Source organism: Coenobita brevimanus, chromosome 8 (assembly GCF_032717465.1).
Source record: "Coenobita brevimanus isolate Jiangsu-jjx chromosome 8, ASM3271746v2, whole genome shotgun sequence".
Classification (NCBI taxonomy): Eukaryota; Metazoa; Arthropoda; class Malacostraca; order Decapoda; family Coenobitidae; genus Coenobita; species Coenobita brevimanus.
This window is the reverse complement of record NC_136961.1, coordinates 31773016-31788288: the sequence shown is the minus strand read 5'-3', so window position 1 is coordinate 31788288 and position 15273 is coordinate 31773016.

The window sequence follows — 15273 nt, the reverse complement described above, 5'->3', positions numbered from 1 at the left end:
CTTCTAAGCTGTACGTCTAACCCTATCCACTTATACGCTAATGACTCCACCCTTCACCTTTCCATTCGGTTCCCGCAACGCCCATCTCAGCAGTTACTTCAACAAACTAGGGATGAGCCTATGGCACACCTAATGTCTGACTTGGCTCGTATCTCTCTGTGGTAAAAATAATCTTCTTGTTTTTAATGCATCAAAAACTCAGTTCTTACACCTATCAATCTGAAAAAATCTTCCACAGGTATACCCACTGATGTTTAATAATATTCAGCTTAGTCCTGCATCATCCTAGAACATGCTTGGGGTATCATTTACTCGGGACTTATCTTGGAAAGATCATATTACATCCCTTGTAAAATCTGCTTCCAAGAGATTGGATGTGCTAAGCCAACTCCGCATCTTCTTTACCCCTGCACAATTGTTGACTCTATACACGGGTTTATCCGCCCTTGTGTAGAGTACAACTCTCATGTGTGGGGAGGCTCCCCACATACAGCTCTTCTCAATAGGGTGGAGTCAAAGGCTTTCATTAACTCTCCTCCTCTTACTGACTCCCTTCAACCTCTGTCTCTTCACCACACTGTTGCATCTTTATCTCTTTTCTGTCGCTACTTCAATGGTCATTGGTCCTCTGAACTGTCTTCATGCATTCCTCCGCCTCCACGACGGACGCGTAGCACCTGTCTAGCAGCAAACTCTCATCCCTTTTCTGTCCAACTCTCTAATGCTAGAATTAACCGTTACTCCCATTCCTTCGTTTATGCAACAGGTCAACTCTGGAACTGTCTCCCAGTGACTGTGTATATATATACATATATATATATATATATATATATATATATATATATATATATATATTTATATTTATATATATATATATATATATATTTATATATATATATATATATATATATATATATATATATATATATATATGAACTGGGAAATTTTAACTAGGAATGTCGGAGATTATTATTATTATTATTATTATTATTATTATTATTGTTTTATTTTTTTTTTGTAGCACAGAAACATTGCGCTCCCCTTTCATATACAGTAAAAGAGATTTGCCCTCCTGCTGCTAAACAAATACACAACAAATGACGAATGTGAAGCGCAAAACTTTGTAACTGCCATTCCCCCTTGTGTTCTATTGTTTCTCCTCCTTGCCATATTTCCATAATATGTAGTACTGCTAAAAGTAACAACTGGAAGAATAAAATCTGTTACTCACGTAAAATTCGATGGCTCCATCCGAGTAGAACTCCATTCTCTTCTCAGTTCCTGTAGGCTGGCACGATGCTTAAGTACCCGAAATGGAATGTATGCGATTTTCTTTTATATGATTAATCCAAGCTCATTATCTTAGGAAAAAATTATATATATATATATATATATATATATATATATATATATATATATATATATATAAGATTTTTTATTGCCATACAAGAGCGTTACCTGTGTAACTTGCAATACTTGGGTGATAGAAACTCCGTGTACAAACAGCTAGATAAGGAGTTTATTACAAGCTTACAGTAAAATAGTCTGCCCGGCTAGGCTGCCTGATATGAACTGATGCAATAACGCCGTCTTCAGGCGTGGGAAAGCATGCTGACCTAGCAATTTTAGTGGGGGCATGTATATTGGGGAGGGAACATATATACATCGGGGGTAGACATATTGTGGAGGGGGTACACTACTCCCCCGGGTAGCTGAGATGTGTCTCCTGACACCAGGAGTTAAATGGTGGGTGATTATAGTAGTAAGGCAGGACTGGGGAGGTTTGTACAAGAGATAAGTATGATACAGGGGGAGTAGGGGAGACATGGCCATGTTGAGGGGAGGGAATTAGAAGGATATATACATATATGATATACAAGGATTAAGACATAATGGGAATTACACAATAATAGTTTGATACATGATAAACAAGTAGATATGAGAGTTCTATTGTTGTTCTTCCTTTTTTTTTTTTTTTTTTGTATTTTCTGTAGGATACACTGGCACTCAGTAATGCATTAAAGAAATACCATCATTTTCTAGTAGGCAGAGTTCTGTTCACAGGTTGGTTAATCGTTAGATGGCAATTATAGTCACGGAATGTGAGGGCACTAAGTACGGGGAGTTTCTACGTCGTGTGTAGGGCGTACTATGCCTGTAGCGACTCTGATTTCCTGGAGTCAACGTTCCATTTTTCTGACAGAACAATGCACTGCACAGATGATGAGTAGAAAACCTATGAAAGCGATAACCACAGGAGGAAACACAACTGTTGGATGAACCCATGAACGGCTGAAGGCCAGAGAGAATTGATCCATAATGAAATCACTGTCATTGAGGAAGGTTAGCATGCGCAAGTTAGGGGAGGTGATGGTAATGTTGGCAGATGGTAGGGTAGAAGGCATGTCGAGTGGTTGAAAGATGTCATAGGAGTGATTACAAACAGCCTGGTGATAGCGAGTGGCAGAAATGATGACGGACTCTGATTTGACGGTACAATAGTCAGGTGCTTTGTAGAGACCACTAGCGGGGACGGAGTGAACGGAAGAACCAGGACACATGATTGTGACAGAGATGGGAACAGCAAAGAAGAAATACTGGACATGGTTGAGGTGAGCATGGTGGACCGGGAGGTCAGGAGCTGGGACAAAAGAACAGGCTGAGTAGATGGAATGGTTGCAAACTAAAGCAGACTCACAGGGTGTAGCACTGCTAGGGAAGATAGCGAAAAGGTGGGCAGCACAGAGACGAGAGGTCGGAGTAAGGGAGGAACATTGCTGGAGGTCTGTGGAAGAAAGAAAGGCAACGGAAAGATGATCATGGGAGAGGAGGAAATATTCTGAAGGAACAGATACCTGTAACAAGGAGTTGTTGAGGCGGAAAGGGAAGGGAATGATGTGGAAAAGGTTAAAGGTTATGGCAGAACAGAGAGGAATATGGACAACGACGGATGTGGTGAGAAGAGTGGCTTCGAGAACAGGATAATAATATTCAAGGGAGGAGTAAGGGAGGACTGGGGAGAGACCGAAGGTGGCGTGAGCCCATTCCAGGACAGAACGGAGAGCTGAGACAGGTACTAAGTCGGCAGTGACACGTCCATTGATAGCATCGACCAGGGTACGAACCAAGGCAGAGACTTGAGACAAGAGAGAGTCAATGGCTAGTTGGAGATTATCAATGTTGAGTTTGAGGTAGAAGAACTGAGAGATAACGTTGAGATCTGAAAGGTGGCGTTGTAAGATATCGGTGAAATTGTTTAGAGTGGACGTGACTTCATTGAGTTGGGTTGTGAGCTTCTGTAATATAGTGTGTTGGATTTTAATGACTCGGCGTTGTGATTCTAGGGCTGAAGCTAAATGAGTGAGATCAGATTTGAAGCCAGAAATGTCACGGGCTGAAGCTATTGCCAGGAGAGTGGTAGGAAAAGGTTATAGAGATACTCATTCGGGTTGTTTGTCCCCATGAGGGCCGTGAGATGGTTCCTGACTCCGTGGAGCTGGTGCGCGTAGGCAGGTAGGGCAATGGCTACGTCGGCCAGGGGCGCAAGATCGTAGCGCAAGGAGACCTCGCCTCCTGAGCCGACCAAGGCCCCGGGACGTACTCCACCATCGTCCTGACCTGACCCAGACCCCAGGAGGGTCAGCACTGCCAGCAGGGAGATCGCTAACATCGTACCTAGAAAATCAGGGTAGAGTTAATGGGGGAGGTCGTGAAGAGGTTGATGGGCAGAGCGCAGTTTGGACCGATATTGATTGGTTGATGAATGAGCAGGTGGAGATGGAGATGAAGGAGACTGAGGGATAGGTGGAGACAAGGTAGACTGAGGGATGGGAGGAGGGGAAGAGGGGGCAGGAGGTTGTGTAAGTGACTCTTCCAACACGAGGCCACGGGGTGCTCGCTTTAAGTCATCGACGTGGACCCATCTGGTGTCCCTAGTGGACAGGTCCTGGAGGTGAAATTTGTTGCCTTGTTGAGTGAGGACTCGGTGGGGCCCTGTAAATTTGTCATCCAATTTGGAGGAACGCATATGGGAATGAGCAAAGACAAGATCGCCTACATTGATAGTGATAGGAGAGGCGGACTTATGTTGGCGCTGCAGCATGTCCTCCTGAGAGGAAGCCAAAGTGGATTGGACATACTGGTGGATTGTCTGGAAGTTGGCCAATTTTAGTTTAACATAATCATCCATGCTGTAGATGGGTTCTGGCTTTGAGGATAAGAGAGAGTATGGGAGGTCCTTGTCAAAACCAAAGAGGACGAAGAAGGGAGATTCAGCAATGGATGCATAGATGGAACTATTGACGGAGGATACCACTTGGGGAATCCAGTCATCCCAGGACGAACTATGGGAGCCTAGATGTCTGAGGCACTCTAAGATTTTTCGGTTGTGGCGTTCTACAAGGCCATTGGAAGCCGGATGGTTAGGCACGACATTACACTTACTGACATGAAAGTGGCGACAGATCTCATCGAGAAGGCTATTGTTGAACTCTGTACCGTTGTCAGTAAGAATGGTATGAGGGGTTCTGAACGGGCAAATTACGTGATCTACAAAGGCACGGGCAACACTCTTCGCAGTCTTGTCGGAGAGGGGAACGAGGACACAGTAGCGGGAGAAGTGGTCGACCGCTACGAACAAGTACTCAGCGCCGGATTCTTTGAGAGGGAGTTTTAAGAGATCGATTGAGACAGTTTCCCATGGTCGTGACGGGATTGGGTATTGTAAGAGAGGTGCTGGTAAGCCGGTTGATCCTTTGTGGCGGTGGCAGGAGAGGCAAGAGTCACAGTGGGCATTGATATCGTGGCGCATGGTTGGCCAATAGTATTTGAGACGTGCTTGGTGCAAGCATCGGTCTTTACCTGGATGGGAAGCTTGAGGAGTATTATGAACAATATGAAGAACCTTTGGTATCAGGGCAGTGGGGACAACAAGTTGGCGTACCTCACGATTGGGCATATCTTTGCCTGTTAGCAGTGTTTTCCTGTACAAGAGATCATCATCTAGCATGAACTCATCTAGTGATACTGGCAGAGTAGGTAAGGTCGAGGCATCGCCAGATTCTAGGAAATAATGACTTTGGACCACATGGGGTCTTGGCGTTGAAAGTTTCGAACAACTTCTGACATTAGTGTAGTATTTTCAGTTACTTCAGGCTGCAGTGATGTTATAGCTGCTGCAACGTGACGTGAGAGTGCGTCTGCGACTACATTCAACTTGCCTGGTACATATTGAAAAGTGGGATTAAAGTCCTGGATGATGACAGACCATCTAGCTAACCTACCTGTTAGGTTGCGATTCTTGAACAAATCACATAGTGGAAGGTGGTCTGTTTGGATGTGCACTGGATAACCATAGACTATATCTCTGAAATGTTTCAAGGACCAGATTACCGCTAGCGCTTCGAGATCTGTGACACTGTAGTTACGTTCAGCGGTTGTAAGGGTGCGACTAGCATACGCTATTATGCGCTTCCTTGATGCTTCATCGAGTTGCATCAAACCGGCACTAAGTCCAGTGCCTGAGGCGTCTGTGCAGAGAAGGAAGGGTGTGGTATAATCAGGGAACGCTAGAACAGGGGCATTTACAAGAGCTGTCTTTAGCTCTTGGAAAGCCTGTGACTGGTCGTTAGTCCAAACAAAGGGCACATTCTGCTTGAGTAAGTGGGTCAAAGGAGCGGCGATCTGTGCATAATCCCGGATGAAGCGACGATAATAGCCACTGAGGCCCAGGAAACTTCGTACAGCGTCGGTAGTGGTAGGTTCTGGGAAGGTAATGATCGCCTTAGTTTTATCCTCATTAGTATGAATGCCTTGTGCATCTATGACATGGCCTAGGAATTTGATTTTCTTTCGCAGGAAGTCACATTTACTGAGTTTGATTTTCAGGCCTGCGAGCTGGAGGCGTTCAAAGACTTGCTGGAGTTTGGTAAAATGATCAGGGATGGATTTACTCACAACAATGATATCATCTAGGTAAGCAAAAAGAGAGTGTCCCATCATACCACTGAAGACTGAATGGATAAGTCGCATGAACACGGAGGGAGCATTTCTCAGACCAAAAGGGAGTCTCTTAAACTGAAAATGTCCGGAAGGGGCGCTAAAGGCTGTAACTGGGCGAGAGGATTCTTCCATTTCGACCTGCCAGTACCTGCTGAGGTCTAAAGATGAAAAGACTACGTTATTTTCACCAAGGGATTCTAGCAAATCAGTAAGGACAGGTAACGGGAAACGGTCTGGAACGGTGACAGAATTGACCTTACGATAGTCGACTACTGGTCTAAAGTTGCCGTCCTTCTTTGGTACTAAGAAAAGTGGGTTATTCCATGGACTGACGGAGGGTTCAATAATGTCCTGGTCTAACATGTTCTGTACCATTTGATCTGTTTGCTTTCTCTGGCTGTGAGGAAATCGATACGCTGGTATGTAAATCGGTTAAGTTCCTGGGATTAGTTCAATCGTATGTTTGACAAGGTCTGTTCTACCCATCGGTTCACTGGGTAAGGCAACCACGTTTCTGTACGAGGTCAGAAGGTCGAGGAGTTGAGGCGTATTTTCTGGGAAATCTGTGCAAGTGAGATGTGAGAGCATATCGGGTGAATGCGACGGCGCAGATCCCGTAGAGTTAATAGTACATACACCGATTGGCATATCATCAGTCTGAATAGTAGGAATTGAGGAATCCTGGCACACCTTTACGGCCGCTGGGTATACTAGTAAGTCTCCAATCTTTACACCACTTTTAAGTTTTAGTGGAGCATTTGTGACATTGAGCAAGTACAGGTAGCATAAACTGTCCTCTAAGACTGTACACCACGCTGACTCATAAGTCAAGCCATTCACACAACACGTCTCAGGTAGGGTTAGTACATCCACTCCTTCTTTCGCACCGGCAACACAAACAGAGACTTTGGTGAACTCATGCGGTAACAAAATTGTGCACGTATTCGTTACTGCACATTTCGTCTCTGCGTGTTGGAGAAGATCATTCAGACTGTGTGAGGTAGGTAACTGAGACATGTCTGAGGCAGCGATAGTGTTGTCGGGAGAGGATGTAAGAGCCATGTTCGAGGGCTGAGATGATGTATCAGGAGACATGGAGGAATTTATGTCCTTGCTCGCAGTCAGTAGAGGAATGATCTCTGTATTCTCAGATGATGATAGTGGTGGTTTGTGCTGGGTTGGACTTTTTGGTAGTGATAGGGACAGAGGTAATTGAAGGACTGATTTGATCGTAAGAACAGGATGGGGACATTCCATAGTGTAAACCGGGAATCCAGAAATGTCTATACTACCACAAGCAGGTAATAATGCAATGGAGTGTTGTGCCATGGTGGAGAAACCAATAAGGGCATCTGCGGGATACTGCAAGTCATTAGTGACATGAAATTTAATGGGGATAGGGGGCAAAGCTCTGTGGAGTTTGACTTCAAGGGTGACTCTTCCCTTAACCTTAAACTCTGAGCCGTTGACACCACATAGGCGAATATCTGGTGGTTCTAGGAAACTGACGTGGTTGTGATGGCGATGAATAATTTGTAAGGAATTTTCGGAGATGAGATTTACTATAGATCCTGTGTCCAAGGAGAATGATGTTGGTATGTCATGACTGCTTCCGAGAATGACTAAACCCGAGGATGTTATGGGACCTACATGGCGGATGGGGAGTTGGGTTTCTGGTTCTATGTGATATTGGTCTGATACGGGCGCGGCGCTTCCCCCGACTGTGGGCGGTTGAGGTAACGACATTCCTCAGTGGTGTGAGTCGTGCTTGATTTGTGGTATTTGCAGTGTGGACGACGTGAGCGGGAAGGCGTACGCTGTCTGGTTTGGGAGCGAGGACGTCTGTATGTACGGTCGCAACTGGATGCTCGATGTCCAGGATGACCACAATACCAGCAAAGAACCGAAGATTGTCTGTTTCGTCGGGCACTAGATTGATCACGACATGCGGTAGGAGAACGATGTGTGGCAGGTCTGCCGCGTGTGGTGGGATGGGAGCGAGATTGGTCTGGGGTAGTGGAGGTGTGACAGACTGAGGAGGCCAAGGGTTGGGTGGTGCCCTGACGTGTGTAGTTCGAACCTGTTCTTTCATGAATGGCTTTAGTGACCTGAATAATTTTATCTCCTGGACTGAAACCGATTTCCAAGGCTAGCTCTCGCTGTTTAGGAGTAAGCCAGTGAAAGAATCTGAGGTAACCAATTAAGTCAGCAAAGTTGGTGAGTGAAAGCATTGGAATGTCATTCATGTCTTCTAACCATTTCATGCCTACCAGTAATTGGAGCATCTCGCTACTAGTTGCTTTCATGGCGGCGGCAGCTTCACGGAGCTTGGCATAGTGCGCTGGGATGCGCAAGTCCTCATCTAGTTGGTTTAGGAGATTAATGAATCCCATGAGAGACGTGGTATTTGAATGCTGGCAACAAAGGCTGATGAGTTCCATACGAAAATCAGCAAAGGTACGAATGCTATTGAAATGTCCTGCACGGATCGCGGATCCGATGTCTGATTTACCGTGGTGCAAGCGACCGAGGAGGTAAGCTACTTTAAGCGATTCCTCGGTAATTTGTCTATTGTTTATTTCTGTTTCGACTTCTCTGAGGAAATCATAGACAGACCAAGTTGGGTCCTGGCCGGTAAATTTGGGACGATTGGCATCGTCGAGATAGATAGACTGTGGAGGGTTGGCCATGGCTGGAAGTATAGAAGTGGCGGCAGGAGAGGTGTGGCAGAGAGAGAAGGTAGTGGCAGTTAAGGGCGAGCAAGACGGGGTATGAAGGGAGGCAGGAGAGGGAACGACAGGGGAAGGAGTAGAGGAAGAAGAAGGGAGTGTAGAGGCAGGAGTAGAGGAGGAGGTATCTGGATTTACGAGGGTAGGTCGGGTAGTAAGTGATTCTGCGGGAAGTGAAACGGGAGTCTCAGGTACAGGGCGGTGGTACTCTTTGCCACTTCGTAAATGAGTGATTATGTTAGAGTCGGCAGACGGGGTATGAGCAGGTGATGTTTCCGGGTCGAGAGGGCTGGTGGTAAGCGGTTGACGTGGAAAGTATGACATTTAATGCGGGAATGGAAGATGAAAGGATGAAGATGGATACGTAGGTGGAAATGTATAAATAACAATGAGAGAATGGAGTACACTAGGTGTGAAAATGAATGAAGGTGCGGGCATGGATCGTTTAAATAAAATGCAAAGGATGAGATGGAGTATAAATAACGTAGGGGAAGATGAAAACGGGGTAATGAAAATGAGATGGAATATTTACAATAACCAATCTGTAGAGAAAATCGAGGATAATCTCTATAGAAAGGAAAGATATACTATAGTTACACAGTAGAAACGGGAGGGTCGAGATGTATGACGTGCAGGGTGGCTGGGCGTAACTGGGCTGGGGCGGGGCAGGGCGGGGTGGGGCGACGGGGCCGGGCGGGGCGGAGCGGCGGTGGAGAGACAGCGGGGCAGAGAGGAGAAGAGACGCCACGATGAATCACCGGCAGGGAGTGGCGGTCTTAGGAGGCTCCGTAATGCAGACCAGATGCGGGCGACGGCGGAGGCCGGTGGTGGGTGGTGAGGGCAGATGTGGGTGCAAGGCAGGTGTGGAGTTGTTGAGTTGCAAATGCAGAGAATGGTGGTGGGCAGGCAGTGGGCAGACAGTGATAAGTGGGACCGTGGGGGCAGAAGTTATGATGAGTTCGGAACAGGTGCTGGGAACAGGTGCAACAGGTGCGTAGGTCGGCGACGGCGACATATGCGGTCAGGAACAAGGCGTATGGGTGCGGTTGTTTGAGAGGTGAGCACTGGTGAGAAAAATGGTACACTCGAAAAGCACAGCCAAGGTATAGAGGCACGGTGAGGGGCGAGGCTGGCAGATGCGACTCGTCGTGTATCTTGTTGTATCACTAAAAATCCAAGGAGGCGGTCAGAATGTGATGGTTTGAAACACCGCTGCTACCAAATGTAACTTGCAATATTTTGGTAATAGAAACTCCGTGTACAAACAGCTAGATAAGGAGTTTATTACAAGCTCACAGTAAAATAGTCTGCCCGGCTAGGCTGCCTGATATGAACTGATGCAATAACGCCGTCTTCAGGCGTGGGAAAGCATGCTGACCTAGCAATTTTAGTGGGGGCATGTATGCATTGGGGGAGGACATATATACATCGGGGGTAGACATATTGTGGAGGGGGTACACCTGGCAACATTTCTGAAGGTTGATGCCAGGTGTTGGAATAAACACGTGCATGCAAATATACACTGATACAGTATCTAAAACAAATTTTTATGGTTATTGGTGTATTAGCAAAGAGTAAGTTTTACATTTCAAGTATTTCATAAAGAATAATATCGAAGACATTAACTTAGCAGAAGAAAACAGTTTGCAATTATTACTGTCACGTCTTTATTTATTACAGTGATATTCCGGTAATTCATTGTATCATAATAATATACTCTCTAAACAGTATAAAGGGTTCTGGTGTCTCGGAACACGCTCAATATTGCATTCTAAACATTTTAACTAAGAATGAATGTCGAGGCCAACTGCCTAGCCCCGGGCTCCTACGCTCCTCATGGGGCAATGTAGGATTGGATGATGGATGGATGGATGGATGAATCGAAGGTATAAAGACATCAGAACCAAAATGCGTGCCATATGAAACAGTCCGAAATGTATTTTCTATTTACAGGATTTCCGTGTTAGTTTTACATGAACTAAGGGTAAGAAAACATATTTTTTACAGTGAAAGTGCACTGCGTGCCTCTCGTGATTAAGGGAAAATGCAACCAAAGAGTAAAAAACGCAGTGAACAGTGAAACGGCGATAGCAGACGGACACTGATACAACGATGAATCACGGGGAAAAGTTGAAGGAACTAAGCACGAGGAGACGGATGTTCAGACGAGCTGTACTTTGTGAGTTCTCCCACTCATGAAATATGTATCCTCACAAGGGGTAATAAAGGCTCTGCACAAAGTAAGCAACTGTGCAACATTATATAGTGTATGAAGTCGGTTTAGGTAATCCAGCCTGAATCTCTGAAGCAGATTTTGCAAGGGAAATAATATGAGCTTTCCATGATAGATACCGACAGAAAGAACCCTCAGGGATACACATTCATGATGTACCGAGTTGTATATTTCTGAATATTAAGGGTTGATGTAATGGGAGTTACTTTCAGGTAAGATGATGGAGGACTCGAGATTTTTATGCAGTAAAAACAACAAGTTTTCGTTTGCACCAGCCAGATTTTATATATAAATAAAAAACCAGGTGTGCCATTATCTTATTATGAGTCTGTTTAAGTAACAGGTTTGGTGGACGTTGCGAGAGGCACATTGAAAACTGGAGGGTGGAATGGACGGGGCTAGAGATGCAACTAAGATTACTTATGGCAAGGTGACGCAAGGGACAGGAAGAATTTGAGTTGGAGAGTTCAAAGCGTTTTTTGTGAATGAACTTCTTACCAGAGTGGAGAACAGACTTAGCACGGTCCCAGGCAGAGACATAAAAGAAATAACATTCAGGGGTGGGTTGGCTCAGGTATCTTTTGCAGGCCTTCTCCTTGTTGTGGACAGCATTAGAACAAGAGTGATTAAATCAAGTTTTCTTGTAATAGTCTCAGGTTAAGAGAAAGGAATGTATGCATCCATATTTGAGGCACACTCGGATGACTCTCGGTCATGTAAGTAATAATCACTCAAGGGAAAAACACAGAAGCACTGCCTGAGGGCCTTCCTTCTTGGGAGGCTCCATGGGCCTTACTGGAGAGATAGGATAGGTTAAGATGATGAGGCTGTGACTGAAGGATCCCAGTAGATAAAAGATAAACATATTAGGCACAAAGATTAAATGTATGGAAGAGATCAGATATGCTGGAACTCTCTCCAAGGCGGTCAGGGATATGGGCAGAGTGCCGCAGAAGCTGCTGTAGGTCACTAAAGATAGAAAATATGTGGGCTTGTTCACCAGGTGGATCTCTAAATACAGAAAGGAGTCAAAAGTGGTGATGAACATTGAAATAATCTTGAATGGAGGTGACAGAGAAAGGAGAAGCTGATTCAATGTGTTCCATCTAAAATGTAAGAGAGTCAAAGAATTTTTCGTTGTCAGTAGAAGTAGGGGATAAGTACACATCAAAGATATATTTAGTCAGAAAATGACACGATAGCCGAAGCCAGAGAGTGAAGAATTCAGAAGATTCAAGTACAGGTACAAGAAAGCAAGAAGTACTGCAGCCTACTAACACACACCAGTCACTTTTGGCTTTGAAGTGAGTGTACAGAAAGTAAGAGGATACAAAGAAAGGTTTGCTATCTGTCGTCTCAGACTGTTGTGTCTCAGTGAGGAAGTGAAGGTGAGGTTTAGAGGAGGAATGAATGAATGAATGAAAGAAAATGTGACATGGCGCAACAGCAGAGGTCATATGCCGCCGAACATAAAATTAAAAGAAAGTAAAAATTTATAAAAAACGGTGAAAAGCAGAGTTAAACAAGGCATAAAACAAATGAACAATTTAAAAGAATAAAAGAAACCAAAGCTAAAAAACATGGTGGAAAGATATGGGTTAAAATTAGAATACTATCATTAAAATACAAACTAAAATATGGAAAAGCCCTACAGCTTGTGGAGAAGGCCAGAACTCAACACAAAAGAGAATGTGCCTCCCCCCATTGCACAAGCCTCTTTCCCAAAAACCGAGGAAAGAAGAACGATCCATCGCCAGCTCGGCACCTGGAAAGATACTGCCGGCGAAGATCCCCAAGACTGGGACATTCGACAAGGAGATGCTGCACAGTCAAAGGAACCAGACAGCCATCAGAATAGGGAGGGGGCGCTCTCTCCATTAAAAAAACCATGGGTAAGCCTAGTATGGCCGATCCAGAGATGAGCTAAAGCTGTTTCCCGCTGTCAGGATAGTCCCACATACCCCCCATCGCCCAGGATCCTACAAATGCTGCGGAGATTGTTCGCCTCTGCTGCATCCCACCTCCGCTGCCAGCAGAGACGGACAGCCTCAACAGTGGCTGCACATAAATCATCGGATGGGACATGGTATTGAGGAGAGGAAGGGCGAGGTGCAGCAGCTCTCACCAAAGAGTCAGCACGCTCATTGTCCACAACCCCCACATGTGTAGGGACCCAACACAATTGTACAGAGTATCCTCACCTACACAATAAGAAGTGCCACTCCAAGACAGACAAGACCAGGGGATGTGATGGGAAGCCACGAGACAAAGCTTGTAGGACACTGGCTGAGTCACTAAAAATGGTAAAAGAAGCTGGAGGAAAGCTAAAAATCAATTCAACCGCAACTAAAATGGCAGTAAGTTCAGCAGTAAGAACAGATTCAGAAGGAGGGAGACTCCCACCATGGCTAAAATCACGAAAGATGACACCAAAGCCTGTCCCCACACGGGATTTAGAGCCATCAGTATATAGAGGGATCGTGTCATTGTGAGCAGAGGCATATTCTAAAAAAGAAGACAAAGCTGCCTGTGAGGAAAGAGAGACTTTCCTCTCAGGGAAGTAATCACATGGTTGTACCTCTGAAAGAAGCCAGGGGGCCACTCAGGGGACACACACACGGCAAACAAGAGAGGAATGGACACCCAACTCCTCCATGGCAGCCCTCACTCTGTACCCGAATTGGTGTGGATAGCGAGGGTGAGTGTCATAAAAGGGGAAAAGAGCAACCTCAGAGACAGCCTGACAACTCAGTGAGGCTGGAAGACGGTGAAGGCGGTGCCAACACTGCACCATTAAGGACTGCCGGCGGAGATCCAGTGGTGGTTAATTCGCATCAACCAACAGCTTTCAGTCGGCGAGGACCAGAAAGCCCCAGTTGACAGGCGAATCCCTGCATGATGGACAGAATTTAGAGGCCGCAGCCGTGCCTCAGTAGCTGAGGAGTACACCACACACCCATAGTCCAATTTGCTCCTAACTAAGGCACGGTAAAGTCGGAGCAGGATGGTTCCGTCAGCATCCCAAGACAAGTGAGATAGGGTCCTTAAGAGAGACAGGGCACAGAGGCATGAGAGTCGTAGTGAATAGATATGAGGTACCCACGTCAGTCTCCTGTCGAAGACAAGTCTGAGAAACCTTGTTTCATCAACACAATGCACCCTGTGGCCATATAACTGGAGATCTGGGTTGGGTTGAACTCTTCTCAAGCGGAATAAATGCAAGGTCTCTATCTTTGTTGGGGAGAAACGGAAGCCATGCACCGTGGCTCACCAAGAGACCCTGTCCAGAGCGAGCTGCATGCGACATTCAGGCACGGACATTCGGGAAGCAGCATACCATAGAGCCAAATCATCAATATTCAGTGAGGCTGACACCCCTTCTGGAATAGAGGACACTATACTGTTCAATGCTATTGCCAAAAGGGTCACACTGAGGACACTTCCCTGAGGCACCCCTTGCTCCTGAGGGTACGAAGGAGACAGGGTGGCACCAACTCTAACTCTGAATGAACGGTCACACAGAAAATTTAATATAAAGAGGGGTAGCCTGTCACGTAAACCAAAAGAATGGAGTTGTTGGGAGATACCAAACCGCCATGTAGTATCTTATGCCTTTTCTAGATCAAAGAAAATGCACACTAGATGCTGCTGTCTAGTAAAAGCATCACATGCTGCAGTCTCAAGATGGACAAGTGCATCTGTTGTTGAACGACATTTTCGAAAACCAGACTGACAGTGAGAAAGACTTTCCTTCCTTCATAGGAAATACATCCATGTTGACCATTTTCTCAAAAAATTTGCACATGGAGGATGTTAAGGCAAGTGGCCAATACTCCATGGGACTGTAACCTGCCTTCCTCGGCTTCTGGAATGGCAGGACAATGGCCTCATGCCAAGAGGTGGGAAGAGAGGATTTCCTCCAGATTCTGTTATAAAGGTTGAGGAGAAAGGACAATGCATCATCATCCAGGTGTCGAAGCATTGCGTAGGGAATATTATCTGGCACTGGTGAGGTGTCACGGCAGGGGGAAAGGGCAGATTGGAGTTCGTGACAAGATAAGGGGAGGTTGCAGGACTCCACATTTCCTGACCAGAAGTCCAGTACCCTTGCCTCTTCTATCTCCCGTTGTCTGGCAAATATTGGTGAACTAGTGCCTCTCTGACTGACTGCCGCAAAGGCGGACGCCAAAATATCAGCCACAGCAGCAGGGTCACCAACAGGCTCACCATTAGACATCAGCAAGGGGGACCTACCTTGGGTGAATTTTCCCGAAATCTTTTGCATCCTCTTCCACACCTGAGACACTGGCA